The sequence below is a fragment of the Chenopodium album genome, chromosome 7 (genome assembly GCF_948465745.1).
Source record: "Chenopodium album chromosome 7, dcCheAlbu1.1, whole genome shotgun sequence".
Classification (NCBI taxonomy): Eukaryota; Viridiplantae; Streptophyta; class Magnoliopsida; order Caryophyllales; family Amaranthaceae; genus Chenopodium; species Chenopodium album.
Window position 1 is genome coordinate 61,364,790 of NC_137840.1, and position 18,252 is coordinate 61,383,041.

At 33.0% G+C, this 18,252-nt stretch overlaps 1 non-coding gene across 1 annotated transcript; it reads left to right on the plus strand.

Moving 5' to 3' along the window:
- Positions 1-3,423: 3,423 nt before the first annotated feature.
- LOC145641067 (small nucleolar RNA R71) lies at positions 3,424-3,530 on the plus strand. The gene has a single exon (XR_014115139.1). It is a non-coding gene; the product is annotated as a small nucleolar RNA R71 (small nucleolar RNA).
- The last annotated feature ends 14,722 nt before the right edge of the window (positions 3,531-18,252 follow it).

An 18,252-nucleotide genomic window follows, 5' to 3' on the forward strand; every position in this document is an offset into this window, starting at 1 on the left:
AGTTAGGATTCCCGATTAGAGCACGGTAGACAAAAGTAATGCTGTCTTGGGGTGGTTCAATTGGTCTATCGGCTTTCAAATCAAACAATTTTCCAAAATCTTTCAAAGACAATCTAATATCATTATTAAACAATCGAAATTGAACATGAGAGATTAAAGCATTTGATTTTATGACATTAAAACTAGAAATGAATTCTAAAGTCAAATAATCATATGTATCATAGTGTAATTGGAACAAACCACTCATGCCAATTCCTTTGAACAATTTCTCAACATGTTTATCAATTCCTAGTCTAGAAAGCGTAGGATGATGAATAAAACGGGTAGGAATTACCTGCCATGTGATGAGGTTGAGCATCCTTTGCCTTTGCTCTTGGGTGGTGATGACCACCCTCTCCCACCCCGGAATTTGCAACTCCGGGTCAATGCTAGGTGCTTGTTGCCTCGATCCTTCACCCCTAACAGTTCTAGACCTCTTGAAAGCCATTTTATGTGAAAATAGTAGGAATTGAAGCTTTCTCTCTCTTAGGGTTTGAGAAGAAATTGAGAGAAAGTGTTGAAAATTTAGTGTAGATTGTAGAGGAAGATGAGAGGAGTTGGAAAATGTAAGAATTTTGAAGTTTGGATGGAAGAATTGGAGGAGATCTTGGATTGAAGTGTGAGTTGAAGGTTTGAAAATGGAGGTTTTAGAGAGAGAAAGTGAATGAAGAAGATGAAATAAGGAGAAAGTGAGGAAGGAAAGAAGGGAAAAGAAAATAAAGGGAGGACGGCCTGATAGCGCGCCCGATCGGGCGAGCCTCGCCCGATCGGGCGAATGTGGAGATTTCCAGAATGCAAGTTGCGCGCCCGATCGGACTCGAACAAAATTTTCGCCCTTTGCTCCCCCGATATTTCTTTCCTTCTCACTCGATTTGCACCCGATCGGGCTAAATTAGCCACGAAATCAGCTCTGCTTGCGCGCCCGATCGGGCGAAATTTTCTCCGTTTTTTGCCTCACTTGCGCGCCCGATCGGGCGAGCCTCGCCCGATCGGGCCCGTACCAAGCCCTGGAGTTTCTCCGATTTCTTTTCTTTTTCAATTTTTTTCTAAGTCTTCTTACCTGTCAAATTCATACATGTACAACAACCCTTAAAAATGGTAAAATATCACTCTCCTCACTTCTCTAAAGTAAAAACAAAAATAAGGAAAAGGAAAACCAATCTAGAAAGCATGAAATACGGGTTGCCTCCCGCAAAGCGCTGGTTTATCTAGGTCCCGCACGACCTTCTTACCAAGTACAATTCCTAGGACCCTTGGCCTAACGCTTGATCGGGTGGTTTCTCACCCGGCCTAGCGATGTTTAGGCTGCGATGCGGCTTCCTGACATAACCTGTGGGACGCCAAGTCGCCTTATCTGGTGGATCCTCCTTGACTTGGAATGGGGGATCTTCAATGCTACGCACTAAAAACCCTTCTTCAGTCGAATGTTGCTTTAAATTATCATTGCGTTCAACACTTGCAACTCGATCTGGCGGAACACTTACCGTAGGCTCGATTCGCACAACATGCTCGATCGGTTCCACTTGTTTATCCTCGAAACCAAGACCAACATTGTAGAGTGCTCTTTCTATTGCATCGACTTCCTTCTGCCATTTGTCTATCTCATCTGAAAGGGGTGCAACACAAGATACCGCCTCCAAGGGATCTTTTTCAAGAGCTTGGGGCTTGTTAGAATAATTTACGACCACATTACCACTGAAGCATTTCTCCTCAGTCATGGAGCTTTTGGGGGCATTATTCAGATTAAAAACCACTTTATCATCCCCTACTGATAGTGTTAGCTTACCACTTCTTACATCTATGACTGCTCCTGCAGTGTTAAGGAATGGTCTACCCAAAATAATTGGGGTTTGCATATCCTCAGCCATATCAAGAACAACAAAATCTACAGGTATATAAAATTTACCTACTCTCACGGGGACATCCTCTAAAACACCTAGGGGGTATTTGAAAGAACGGTCGGCCATTTGTAGAGTTATATTGGTAGCTTTTAATTTACCCATATTCAACTTAGAACACACAGATAATGGCATGACGCTAACACTAGCACCCAAATCACATAATGCATTATCAATCAAGAGATTGCCAATATGACAAGGGATAGAAAAACTACCCGGATCTTTTAATTTAGGTGGAGACTTATTTTGAAGTACGACACTACACTCTGCAGTGAAAGCTACTGTCTCTACCTCACTAATAGACCTTTTTCTCGTCAATATTTCTTTCATAAATTTTGCATATGAGGGGATTTGTGTGATCAATTCAGTAAAGGGAACTGTTACCTTCAAATCTTTAACCACCTCCAGGAACTTACCAAACTGCTTATCCAAGTTTGTCTTCAATTGACGATTGGGGAAAGGAAGTTTGATAATTGGCTTTTGAGCATTCTTATTCTTATATGGAGTAGCCACCTTCTCTGGATCGGAGTTTTACCCTGCAATGTAGAATTAGGTGTGTTAGTATTATCCTCTAGCCCCTGCAGGGCTAGCAACTACATTGTTTGGTTTAATGGAATCAAGATTAGCATTATTTAATAAAATAGGTTCATCAACTCTGGGCATAGAGGGCCCTTCATAGTTTGAACCACTCCTTAGAGTAATTGCAAATGCTTGATTCGTAGGCCTAGTCGGCTGTGCCGGCAGGGCTCCCTGTTGGCGTTCTTGTAGAGTAGCGGAGAGTTGCGCAATTTGATTATCTACAATTTTATTATGCGCTAGAATTTGATCAATTGTCGCATCCCTGCTCTCCATGTGCTTTTGCATATTGACCAACATTGCTCTAATTTCCCCCAAGGAAGGGTCGGAAAATGAGGGGGGTTGTTGTGGTTGATTCTTCTGGCTAGCGTTGGGATGATAGTATTTCTGCTGCTGTTGTTGTGGCACCTGTGGTTCTTGTGGTGGTGGATTTTGAACATTAGTGCTCCGGTAGGAAAGGTATGGATGATTCCGATACCCAGGATTGTAAGTGTTGGAGTATGGGTTATTCAGCCTATAAGCTTGGAAGGCATTAACTTGCTCCACGGAACTCCTGAAATCCTGCTCCCAATGACCTACAATACCACAATTTTCACAGAAAGCCTCATTAGAATTATTATTAATTGCAGAAACATTAGCTACATTAGCAGTGCTCAGATTATCTAATTTTTGGCAAATAGAGGTCAGTTGAGCTTGCAAAAAGGATACAGAGTCGACACTATGTTTCCCCTTGTTAGCAAATCCTCTGGGATTCCCATATTGGGAATTGTGTATCGCCATATCTTCAATAACCTGACCTGCATCATCAACATTAAGATTCATAAATCTCCCACTAGCTGCAGAGTCTAAAATTATTCTAGAAGAATTTCCAATGCCGTTATAAAAGGCTTGGATTAACTGCCATTGTGCTAAATTATGGTGAGGGCATTCTCTTTGTAAGTCCTTGAACCTCTCCCAAGCCTCATATAAGGACTCATCGGCTTCTTGGGCAAAGTTCTGAATCGCACTTCGTAGTACTGTTGTTATCTCTGCAGGATAATACTTGTTATAGAAATTCAAAACAAGAGTTTCCCAGTCAGTTATACCAAGTGTAGTTCTATTTAAGCCATTAAACCACAATTTAGCTTTTCCAGTTAAAGAGAAGGGAAAGAGAATCTCCCTGATTTGGTCTTGAGTGACCCCGGCTTGCCTGATGGTGTTGCAATATTGACAATAGTCGGCAATGTGAAGATTCGGGTCTTCACCCTTGGCTCCACTGAATTGCTTCCTCTCTATCATCGTTATAAATTGGGGTTTGATTTCAAATTGAACCCCATCAAGAGCCGGAGTAGGGGTGAGATGTGGAAAATCCGTAAGCTTTGGTTGTGAATAATCACTAAGCTTCTTTGGAGCCGCCATCTCTGATTCTGTGTCTGATGATACCTCTAAATCGCTAGAATCAGTTGGAGGATCGCGGTGATTATTGTTAGTATCACCAGAATCCGCCAGGATTTGCTTGTAGAAGTTTTTCTGTCTATGGAAGGAACGTTCGATCTCGGGATCGAATGGGATGTAACCTGATCTGGAACACCTAGGCATAAACAAAAACTAGAAGCAAATATGAGATTTGCCTCAGAGAACTAACGCTCTCTGAGACAAAAGAGAAATAATCTAGACTACAAAAACAATCAGAAATAAAAATAAAACCGTTTCCCCGGCAACGGCGCCAAATTTTGACAGGGTAAAGTCGTATCCCCTAATCAAAAATAATTACTTAAATCACTAACTAAGGTAGATAGGGAAGTAGGGTCAATCTCCACAGGGAAACTAGTCTTTTTACTCCTAATTAATTATTATAATCTAAACTATTTAAGTAACCAATATTTATAGTTGAATAAGAAACTAAACTAAAAAGAGTAGGAATAGGGAGAAAATAATATATAAAAGGATCTAGGGCATAGGTTCACCAATAAATAATACTCTAGGGTAAAACAGGGTAATCAATCATTGACATGGCATAGATAACATGATTAATAGGCTCTCGCAATTTATTAATCAACATAGATCTAACAGGCTCTCGCAATTTACTAGATCTAAGTTCTTATTGAAAATAGCCTTTAATATCAAATTAACATCTGCTCGATTCATCAATTTAATATTGATATACTTTTACAAGCCGCAATTGTAAAACATTAAAACAATCCAATAAGAAATTATCATGCAATGCCAATAATCAATAACAGTCAATCATCAATGCATCAATTAACCAGATTGTAAAGGGCTCTCGCTACATATTACAATCACACAATTAATTTACCGGTATTAAATCTCATCTCTCGAATCTTGACTTAACCATTTATAAATTAATTTGCCTATTGAAACTAGACCTAAACATTAACTCTCATCTCTCGATTCTTGAATCAATGTTGTCAAACTCATGCATAAAAGATAGGCCTAATCTAGTCACAGAGCATTAATTCAACCAATAGGAAATTAATCTAGCATTGATAATCAACAACAATAAATTACCCCTTCGTATTATTTATGGATCCTCATAAACCCTAGAAATTAAACTACTCACACATATTAAAAACTAAACTAATCAGAGTAATAAAATAAATCATGATGAAAGGAATAAAAATAAATAAGATTAAAGGAAGAGAAATCGTTACCAAAATAATCTGGAATCAATCAAAGAAATAAGAACAAAGGTTTAGAGAGAGATTAAGAGAGAGAAGACTAAGTAGAGAGAGAAAGTCTAAGGAAGAAGATAGATAAAAAAGAATTAATCGTCCTAAAAACGTACTTAAAACAAAACTAAAACAACTCCTAATTAAAAACTAATTGCTCGACAAAAAAAAGCCTTTCCAGAAACACGCGCCCGATCGGGCTAGAGGCCGCCCGATCGGGCGCGCCTTTTTTCTCGCACTGCTCTTCTCACTGCACCGCCCGATCGTGCTAAGCCTCGCACGATCGGGCGCGCCTTGGCTTGCTGCGCATCTTGCCCTTGCGCGCATCCTCGAGGCTTTGGACTTCCGATTGGGCTCGACTCCTCGGCCCAATCTGGATCTCCTCTTCGGGTCTTGAATACTCGGTCCAAACCTCGGTATTCCAAATACCGAGCCCTTAATCACCGGCTCGATGGCTCTAGCCGGCCTTGGGCTTCAACGACGGTCGTGCTCCTCCAATGCTCGTAGTTGCTTCATAAAAATCCCGGGAAAATGCTCCAAAAGTGCAATTCCCTGCAAAACTCAACCAAAACTACGAAAACACTAGAAAACACATATTAGTAATAAAAGTGGCTCTAAAGAGCCAAAAACACTACTAATTATGACCAAGGGACGGGGGTAAAATACTATATAAAATATACATATCACGACTCTTTTGCTCTATCTTCTTTCCCTTTGGACGCCACCGTACTTTAGTGTATGATCACAGTGGGGTTCAAGCTAGGGGTAATGCTTGAAATATTCACCCTATTCATTGCAGGAATCAGGTCCCTTCAAGTCGGGTTTTTTTTAACACCCCTAATTTCACCCTATTCACTTCAGGAATCAGGTCACTTCAGGTCGGGTTGATTCGGGTAAATCAATTCGGGTTAAAATTGGGTCGGGTCACTTCGCGTTTCGGATGAGTTCGGGTCGGGTCAAGTTCGGGCTACAGGTCAATTTCGGGTTGGGTCAGCTCGGGTCGGGTCAGTTCGCGCCAACTCCATTTTGGATCGGGTTCGGTTCAGATCGGATTAGTTCGGGTTCGGGTCAACTTTTGGGTCGCGGGTCGGGTCGTTCGGGTTGGGTCAGGATTGTCAGATCTAAATGTCTAATCACAACTACCACAAATAAATAAAAGATACATAAAATAATAATAATAATAATAATAATAATAACAATAATAATAATAATAATAATAATAATACCGGTTAGGTGTTCCTTTGTTCTCGTTTCAATACCGTGTTCTGCTTGCTCAATGGTTTTTGATGGGGATATTTATGGGGATCATGCAGTGTCTTGTGCTGGGATGGTGAGTATTAAACATCGGCACAACGTTGTTCGTGACACCCTTGCTGATATTTGTTTTCGGTCTGGGAATTCTGCTCGAAAAGAGGTTAACGTTGGGTTGACGGGAGGGAACGACGGGGCTCTTCGACTAGCAGATGTGTTGCTTTATTCCAGGGATTGAAACCTTGATGTATGTGTTGACTTGACGGGGTCTTCACCTTGGACACAATCGAGGTTATCTGACTTCGTTCCTGGTGGTGTTGTGTTGGCGGCGGCTCAGCGGAAGCGGGACAAGTATGGGGCGCGTTGCAGGGCTATTGGCTATGATTTTCTTCCTTTCTCCTTTTCTTTGTTGTGGGAATTAGAGAAGGATGTTATTGCATTGCGAAGCGGGTCCAGGCGTTCGCTAAGACTCGGGATATTGGTGTTCGTGCAGCTGTTCACATCTTCAGCAGGATCGGGTTCGCTATAGCTAAAGGGGTGGGGGCCTAGATTGTATCTCGGCTCCCCACCAATTTTTTGTAAATTGATTGACTTCGTAGATTTTTTGATATTTTTATAATAATAATAATAATTAATAACAACCTCCCACAATTTATACCCACAATGTATTTACCACGTTCAACTTTATCAAAAGAAATCATAATTGTACATCTATCTATGTATATATTACAAGTAGGGGGTTTACTCCATATTTTAATATTAAAATAAAAAAATAAAAAAAAAACCTAGTATTTAGCCCGAGTGATGCCCCGAATCAATACTAAAAGACACGCTAGCAATGACACGTGTCATCTCCTGGTGTGTTCTTAGCTTTTTTTTTTTTTTTTTTTTTTTTTTTGCTAAACAAATTTCTATTAAAGAAGTAAATCTTATACAAAAACAACTCCCTAATCTTATACATTATAATTACTCAAAATAAAAAGAATTTCTTTAACACAAATCTTTAGCTAAAAAAAAAAAAAAAAACCATTCCTAACATAATAAGTTGCAATACATTCTTAAAAAAAAAAAAAAGAAAAAATTAGAATCCATAATTCATTCTACTAACAAGAAGGTATTTATATAGTAAGTGCTTTTAGAAAGTTAACAACACATATTTTTATCATCCCTTTGAAAATTATGTTCATATTAGGAAGTCAATAATCAATAGTTTATTAATTCATATACTAAACTATAGGTCTCTAACTTTAAAAATATAACACATATCACTATCTCATTAAAAAATCTCCAGCGTTTTTTCCTTCTCTTATTAAAGTGTTTTGTTAAGTATTTGTTTTAATTATAAGATCACTTACTTAATGTAAAAGTTAGTTAGAATTTTTTTTTTTTTTTTTTTTGGTGTTTAGAGAGCCACAAGGGCGGGGGTAAGAATCGATCCCAGGATCTCCTGAAACCGGGAGGGAAACTCTAAACACTTGAGCTATCCCTCGCTCTCAAAGTTAGTTAGAATATAATATTACATAACCCCAAAAAACCTCAAGAAGATCAATATTATTTGTTATTGTCATTTTTCAAATATATTGATAGTACATTTAACATCCAATGCTTCTTATAGAAAAAAAATTGTCCAAATTAATTTATTTTATGAATTTTTTTATTAACTATTTTTTTTTTATTACACATACCAATAGAATTTATTTCCCAATCCAATCTTTAAAAAATATTTTACAATTATTATATCGTTACAACACATGATTTTATATCTATTATATCATCCGTACTCCGCATTTTGATCTAAATATGACTATAAATATTTTTAAATATTTTTTATCTATAAAAATTAATTATTATAATAACCTAATAATGATTATTAAAAACTACCGTGCATGGCACGGGAATTAACCTAGTAGTTCTCAATTTTCATTTGTACTGCTATATTTTTTTGTAGATGAATTTTTTTTTTTTTTTATGTACACAATAATTTGAAGTACTTCTATTTAATTTAGATTTAATCTAAGAAAATTGTGTTCTAGTTAATAAATAGTACGGAGTACTCCGTAATACTTAACAAATATATAGCAACTTAATATATAAATCTATAAATATACTAAAATAACAACCGCTGACGTCATCACTTTTTAAAATTGTACACTTGTCAAACTGTTGTTAAAATTTTTCCCGCCTAAATCAATTGCTGATATCATATTTACTCTCGGTTAAAGAGTACTCCGAAATACATAATTTGCTTAAGTTTTTACTCTTTTTCAAAATTAATAAGATCTAAATATCATTACAAATGGCAATTAATGGTTATGTTTATATAATTATATATTTATTTCAATAAAAAAAATTATGGTGTGCATCACACAGGACTTATCTAGTTAATACACTAATAGAATTTACACTAATCCTATTTATTGTAATTAGGGTTGAACATTAGAATTTACACTAATAGCATAAATAATTAGTAATTACATTAATAGCATAAATAAAATTAAATATGCAACCCCACTACTCCACAAATTCTTAGCTACACACTAATGTAGCTAAGCTAGCTGCAACAGCTATACATATATGAACATATAACACTTAAAAAATGAACATAAGTTTTTTCCCTTTTTTTAGTTTTATTTTTTTATTATTATCTTAACACACATACACACTCTCTCTCCCCCCCCCCCCCCCCTTCTTTCTTATCTCTATGAATTTTCTCTTTCCTTTGTTTTCTTTTCATTCAAAATTTTCTCTCTCCTCTTTTTTTCCTTTCCTTATTTATTAATTTTGTTCCATCTTCACACTTCTTTGTTCTTTCTTCTACTTCGGATATTCTCCAATTTGTCATCATTGTTGTATTATCTATCATCATCATTTTCGTCACGATGATGATGTTGAGTTAAATTTCTTTTTTTTTTTAGTTAATAAATATGTGAATATTATAAAATTGTTGATTTCTATCAATTTTGCATTTGTGCTTCATAATCTACCATGTATATAGATTGATAATTATTGTCTCTATGATAAAAATAAAAATTAAATTTAAGCTGGATATTCAAATTTTTAGAGTTAAAATAATTACAATCGAACTTGTGTATAATTTCTGTAAAAAAAAATGAATATGCAGTACTTTAAATTTGAACATTTAGTACGCTAAGATGAACATTTAGCACAAAAAAATGAACATATTTAACGGTTTAAATATTTTATTTTTATTTTTCTTTTAATAATTATATATAATTTATTTGAACCTACATGAATATATGAAAATCATGTTCATTGTGAATATACTAAATGTTCATTTTTTTTTTGCCGTGTTCATTTTTTTCCGTGTTTATTTTTATACTAAATGTTCATTCTATTTAGTGTTTATATATTTTTGTGAAATGTTCATTTTATCAGGTATGGTCAGGGTATTCTATAAGAATATGATAAATGTTCAGATATAATATACTAAGTGTTCATATTTCTTTTTTAACGTGTTTACTTTTGATTGTTAAATGTCCGTTTTTTTTTTCATGTTCATGTTTCATTACTACTTTTTTTTTTTTTTTGTGCTACATTAATTTTATTTTTTTTTTACGTGTTCATAATTATTTTTTTTTTTACTAAATTCATTTTTTAGGTTGTGGTCCATCAATTTTATGATTGTATGAATATCATGTGTCATGTTTAGTATACTACAAAATGATAAATTTTTTTTAACATGTTCACTTAAATGTGCAATTTTTTTTACGTGTTCATTATTTTTTTTAGTGAATGTTCATTTTATTTTTACGTGTTCATATTTTCTTACTAATGTTCATTATTTTTTACGTGTTCATATTTTTTTACTAAATATTCAGTTTATAAGGGTGATGCAGCTATCTTAGCCGCATAAGAGTGCAACTAAGACTTATTGTCACTACTCCATTAATCATAAGAGTCCGAACCCGTTTTCGCTCCCCCTCTAGTCCTCTACTCTTTCTGAATCATCCTCATTTTACTGCTCGTCAAGACCTCCATCGACTATCCACCACATTCCGACCAAAGCCACCATCAACTTATCCATAACTTCCATCGAAACCACCACCACTCCCACCGAAATTACCCAAATCAAAATTTAAAAATCAAAAGCAAATCAAAATCCTAAAAATTTCAATTAAACATGGAACTTTCAATCAGAGGTGAATCAACTTTACGTTTTATGGTTAAGGAAATTTTGCGTAGAACTACCCTAAAAATAGGGTAATTTGTGAACAACTACCCATTTTTTTTTATTTGTTTAAAACTACCCATAAGTTTGAAAACATTTGGGTAGCACTACCCATTAACATTTTACGTTCAATTAAGACATTATCGGAGCCCACTTTTTTCACTTTTGGCACTCAATTAATTCTCCCGATTTGTATAAAGGTTTTAATTTACTTTAATTAACCTAATTAAGGTTTTAATTAGAATTCATTTTAGGATTCATGAGTTTAGTATTATTTGGGGATTTTGATATCTAAGGTTTGGGGGTTTAATTGAATTGGGGTTTTTGTTTATTTTAGCATTAATTGCCCATTGTAATTGATAAAAGTGAAAAATTGGGGCAAAATAACGTTTTAATAGGATGAAAAACGTTAGTGGGTAGTGCTACCCAAACGTTTCCAAACTTGCGGGTAGTTCTAAATAATTAAAAAAAAAATGGGTAACTTTTCACAAATAACCCTATCTTTAGGGTAGTTCTACACAAAATTTCTTATGATTAATGACGGTGTTGATTCGTTTCCTTTAGCCGAAGAGAGCCTTAATTTTCTTGATAGGGAATTCCACAGCATGCAAGTGATTGACCGGTGTCCATTGAAAGCTTATTGCGACTCAGATAGAATGATTTTTTGGTTTCAAATGACAAAAGCAAAATTTCTGTTTAGATAAATCATATCAGACATTCCAACAATGCGGAGATGCAAGGCTCGAGCTAGAAATTGTATTGATTTACCATCCTCTACTGTAATACCCCGTATTTTCATACATATTTTCTAATTAATTAATTATGAATTATTTTATAAAAAGGGTATTTTAGTAAATTTATTATTTGGAGCCAAAATAATATTTTGGCACCAAATATAAGTATTTAATCATTTGAATAATTAATTATTTTTGGATTTCTAAATTAATAATATAGGTTTAATTATTTTTTTAAAGGTCGGTCCATACTTTATTATACTAATTATTTCAAGAGAAATATCTAATATACATTATGTATTTAACTAATTTTGATATTATCTAAAATATTATTTATTCAATTATTTTATTATGATTTTCGTTTTTATTAAAAATAAAATAAAATTAAAAAAAACACAGAACTTTTTGTGAACGTGAGCTTATCATGTTTTTAAGAGTGATTTTATCACCTTAGTTTGTTAATAATTATTTAACTTAACATCTAAATCTCTATCTCATTTGGTTCCTATCTTCCTTCTCCCAACCATATGTGTATCCAATTAATTTTTCTTATCTTTTAACCAACCTACTAATCTAAACCAAATGTTACTCAAATTCATTCAACAAACTTAAACTTATCACGTTCTTATTCTAATCTCATTCCACCTTAAGCTCTATCCTTTCTACACCCTCAACACTATAAATAGACCCTTAATTCTTCCCACTTATTCACACCAATTCTCTACTTTTCTTCTCATCTTTTTACACAAATCATCCCGTTTATCTTTGAAGCCAATTTTCGGGCACTTCTGGTTAGTTTTGGGGTATTGACGTTTCACAAAATATTGTTCCTCTCAAAAACTAATTGAGGTTAGGCTCAAGAATAACCCAATTCGAAGTTATATCGAAGGAGTTATAGCCTCTGCAAGTTCTGTCTATTCTTTCCAACGCAAATCTAATTCTTCTCTTTTCCTTGGTTTCTTATCTTTTCTTATTCTCTTCTCTTATTCAACTATTATTATTATTATTATTATTATTATTATTATTATTATTATTATTATTATTATTATTATTATTATTATTATTATTATTATTATTATTATTATTATTATTATTATTATTATTATTATTATTATAGGGGATTTATAATTAATTATTATGAGTATTTTTAATTATATAAAATCAGATTTTTAATAATGTTTATGTTGACAGGTTCATGTACATATAGTTGGGAGGTTTTAATTTAATTATTTGTGATTATTTGTTAACCTTATATTGATTAAGGTTATATTTATTTGTAGGGTGTATTCAATCAAGGTTCTTGAGGTTCTTTTTGTGTGGTTTTTCTAGCAAGGATCAAGGTACGTTTAGGTGGCTAGATACCTTTGAAAGTAATTGGTTTGAGTAACATGTTTTACATATTTGATTGGTGATTGAATTAAATTGATTTTGAAATAAATTATGTTTGAAGGTATTTATTTTAATAAAAGTATTTGAATGATTGATTTTTAAATCATGTTTTGAATGGTTTGGATTACTTATCGTATTTAAATAATATTGGGAACTATTGAATATTAAAGGATTTAATGAATCATTGAATTATTATTATTAATGCTTTATAAGCATGTTAGTAATCCCATCATGCGGATTTGGTTTATTGATAAGGCCTTGGACTTTGTATGACCGGGTCTTTCCTCAAAAATAGCCTTGTAATATAAGGAGACTAGGTTGGGGGGTGTGCACACTTGGGTGAGGAATTGGATTAATAGGAATTGGTTCTTAATAAAGGAATCGATTTTGGAATAATGAGTTTTGAATTTATTGGATTAATTATTGGAATTGGTTTTAAAAGCATGTTTGCAAATAAATTGAGTTTACACTATCTTGCACTTATTGTACTTAGCATATTTTGCTAATCCGTATTTCTTGTTTGTTTTGGTTCGCCCTGTGTAATCACGCGGCGTATCTTTATGGTATAATTATATGTATTATACTAGTATTTCCGTAGAAGAAGATTTAGGGTGTTACATCTACATTCTAACCCACATGAGTTTACATGCCACAACAATAATAGATCGAAGGATATTGGGTTATTATCTTGGTGGATTTTACAATAATAACATTTTAAATAAAAAAAATGATATTTTGCTATATATATCTGCTCTTAAAAAAAATTATAATGAATGTAGATTAGCAATTAAAAGGCATATTAATGTTTATCATAATTTTAAAAAAAATTAAAAATTTGTACAAAATAAAACCTTAAAAAATTAATCCTTATCATTATTATTAGGAATGCACGACAATTGTGAATGCAAATTGACTATATAACGCATATGATTATTATTTCTACAAAAAATTTAAAAAATGAATCCTTTTTTAAAAAATTAATCTTTATCATATTATTTGGACTGTTAGGAATTTTTAATGATTACAATTTGAATAATGATAAAAAAAATTAGGAAAAAGATATAAATTGATTTAATTAGCTTATGATTTGCTATTATTATAAATTAATCCTTATCATTAGCTTATTGTTAACCCTAATATCCAAAATCACGTAAATAATGTAGTATGCTATAAAAAAATAAAAAAATAAAATAAAAACGAAGCTAAAAAAAATGATATGGATAACAATTAAAAAGGATTAGATTAGAATGATAAAATTTATGTAGAGAATATATGGTGTATTGTATTTCCTTATAAATAAGCCTTAATTTGATTCACAGTACATATACCGCCAATTAACCACAAAAAACACAAAAAAAAATTATTAACTGTTTCTTTTCATAGTCGGAGACCCAAGCTTAATGGCTTCACAAAGTGAAGATACAATGGTAAACAAAGATACAACTAAGGTTGGAGATGGAAAAAAAACTAATCTTGTCACCGTCATTGATCAGAGGCACAAGAAATATGTACCAGAATTTAAAAAAAAAAAAAAACGATATACTCTACCCACTACATAATTCGGTTAAACTAGGACTATATATATATATATATATATATATAGAGAGAGAGAGAGAGAGAGAGAGAGAGAGAGAGAGAGAATAGAGTACTGTGCATAGAGGTGTAGAAGAGAGAATTCAATTTGAACCTCATAAATTGTTTTTTTTTAAAAAAAATTGTTAATATCTTATTACTAAAAAGAAGTCTTTAATTAATTGTAATAGTTTACCAATGATAATAATAATAAATGTCTTTTACTTTATGAATTTATCTATTCTTGATTATTATCATTATTATTAATATTATATAATAATATACAAAATAATAATAATAATAATAATAATATACAAATATTAAATAATAATAATAAAAATAAAGTCGTGCATCGTACGGGCTTCACACCTAGTATATAAATATATTAGATCTACCGTAATAGAACGATTGAAAGGGGAAAAACTTTATAAATAACTTGATACAAGGATCAATTATTCGTTGACAACTTTAGTTTTATTTTAGGAAATTTTGTTAATTACTACCTCAAAAACAAAGGCTTTGTAAATTACTACCCCTAAAAAAAGTTGTTAATTACCACCCTTAAAACTGATTAATTCAAGTGATTCATACCCTTTTCCCTAATCAACCCCTTATTATGTGATTTAAGCTCTTAATGACATCTTTTATTAGTAAAATTGAAATTATTAGTTGTTTTTAAGCCATGATTAATTAAATAAACCCTAACACCACCTCCGACGACCCCCTTACCCCATCCCTACCATCTCTGGCAGCCCCTTTACCCCGTCATCCCCTTTTCCGGCGAGCTGATAAGCAACCAACCCCCACCCCGACATCCACCCCACCTCTAAACCCCCAACCATCCATCCCACACTCGAAAAATCCCCCCTCCCACCCGCTGGTGGCCCTAACCCCTTCCCCCTCGCCAGAGAACCCTACTAGGCCCTCCCTAAGTCTTCTCCACCCCCTTCCCCCTTAATCACCACCTTAAAGTCCCAAAAATAAAACCCTAAAGCCCTAAAATTGAAACCCTATGGTGATGATTAGGGGTGAAAAGGGGTGGAGGCAGATAAGGGAAGGTCGAGCAAGGTTTTTCGACGAGGGGATGGGGGTTAGGGCCGCAGGGGGTAGAGGGGGGTTTTATGAAATTGAAAGGAAGGTGGTTTAAGGGTGGGTGGATGGTGGTTTTAGGGTGGGAACTGAAAAATGGGTGTTGTCATGGTAAGGAGTTGGAGGAGGTAGGTTCGGTTGTGGGTGGTGGTGGTGCTATGGTGGTGTGGAGGTGGTTCTAGGGTTTAATTAGTTAATTAAAGTTTAAAAGTAACTAATTATAAATTAGCCGAATAATGATATTATTAAGAGCTTAAATCTCCTTATTAGGAAAAAGGGTATAATAACTTGAATTTATCAGTTTTAGGGGTAGTAATTAACAACTTTTTTTTTAAGTGGTAGTAATTCACAAAGCCTCTGTTTTTGAGGTAGTAATTAACAAAATTTCCTTTATTTTATTCAAACAAAGCATACGAATCAATAATCATCTAAATTTAGGTCCCTGTGCATTTAACTTTATGTAAGTGATATTATTTTTCATTTTATGCTATAATTATTTCATTGTAATTACACAATCAAATTTATTATAGGGTATTGCTATACATAGCCCTTAGGGCTATATATAAGCATTGAATTTACTCTTGGAAAATGTATAAAGTTAGGAATTCATGACAAAAACACGCGCAAATCGGTGTAATTAGTGTGTTTTTGTCATGATTTTCTAAATTTAAACAATTTTCAAGAGTAAATTAAATGCTTATATATAGCCCTTAGGGCTATGTATAGCATTTTCCTCTATTATATTGTACTTATCATTTTACACGAATGTTCACATAGTTATTTTCTTCTATACATATCACCTTTGTTCGCCCTATACTTCTTTTTATACATCCATCTTTTAGTTGTTTTTGTTTGAAAGGTTTTAACAAACCTCTCACAACTTCTTATTCCTTTTGCTCAACCTCTCGTACCCTTTTTATTCCTCTCGCTCTCATAGAAGATCTCTTAAAAGCTATGGTGACCCAATGAAAACTCGTTGACAATCGGATTAACTCTTTCATAATATGAAAACCTTTAATGCTCGCATTTTGATGAATCGGTATGAATTTTATATTCTCCTTTTTAATTACCTATTTGTATAACAATTTTGGCTCATTCATTATACATGCTTGAATCGAATGATGGTTTGGTTACTATAACTATTTGTGTAATTGGTTGATTTTACATCTACATGCTTTGTTCAACTATTCTTTTTTTTTTTTTTTTGCCATTGATTTTAAATTATATCTAATTGTTGATTTGTTCTTCTACTTGTTAAATTGGTAATGTTTATTTGAAGGGCACGAAGAGTTTGGGGTTTTATCTATTTCATACATGTTTCTTCTTTGATCATTACTCTAATTTGATATATATCCGCATTCGCGTACTCTCTTCTAATAATAGTTCAGTGGATTTAGTTAATTTTTTCTCTCAAATTCATTTTTATGATTTTTTTCAGGTGTCACATGTTAAATTAATCAAAATTTACTTTTTTTTCGAAATAATTCAATGAATCAATCTGATGTTTTTATATCAAGTTTCTTGTAACGTTTTGTATTACGATATATTTGCTATCGCAAGTTATATCAATAAAACTTCAATTTCTTCTTGTGATAGATCAACAAATCGATCTAATTAATTTTCTAAGCTATCTACTTTTTCATAGTGTTTGATGTCATGACAAATTTATCTGCTATTGTAGGTCAAATAAATCAAACCTTAATTCTTTAAAAGATCGATTAACAAAGCAACCTAATTATTTTTCTATCAATTTCAATTGCAACATTTTATGTATCCGATTCTTAAGTTGTCACTTGTTAGACTAACCAAAGTTGGCTATTGGAGACGAGTCGATGAACCTAATTATTTTATGCTAATTCAAAAAATGATAAAAGCTAACGAACGCTCCTGGGGCGTTGGATAAGCTAGCTAAAAGTAGAAGGATTAAATTAAAAATTAACATTAATTACACAAATCGACGCGTGATTTTGTCATGTTTTCTCAAATTAATACACTTTAGGAAATATTTTAAATGCTTATTCAACGCCCCGGGAGCGTTCGTTAGCAAGATCCTTTAAAAATAAAATAAAACATTCAAATTTTGGATACTAGAGTGTAACCGTGCAAAATGCACGGTATATATAAGAAAAAATATATTTAAAATATGGAAAGTTGATTTTGATGTTGTAATTTAGACTTGAGCTGTAATGGTCGATTTTGGACTGGTCAGCTCTGTTGAACCCTAATTAGCTATGTTTTATTGAGTATTAATAATCGTATTAATAATGTGCTGACACCTGTTGTGCTATGCTGAAATATGATATTCTATGCTTTGCTTAGAAGCTCAAAAAACAGGGTCTAACTCTTTTATGTCGGTGGTGATGCAATGCTATTATGGGGTTTACTTTTTCAAAGTTATAGAGGTTAACTATTCAGTGTTATAGGGGTTAATCGTGTTACTCGGTTAGTGTCATATGAGTTATTAGTGTCTTGCTTTAGGAGTTACATATTTTGTTCTGTTTCAAGTAGTTATTTACTAAGGCTAGTTGCACAAAATGTGTTGTACATTATTATTTTTTATTTTTTTTTATTTTTTTTGTTTTTGATGATTAAAGATGTGAAAAATGTTTGGAGGGTAGCCCCTAAAACAATGCATATAATTGAAGGGTTGTGGATTTAGAGTACTTTAGTGAATTGTTGATAAATGAAATGTATACTCGTGCTAATGCATGACATATATTATAATATGTACCAAAAAAATACTCATAAAACAAAGTAAAATGTTAGTACGTAGTGTTTAAAAAAATGAAATGTTGGAGATTTTGATTGCTACATTGAATTGTTGATAAAGGAATTGTATACTCATG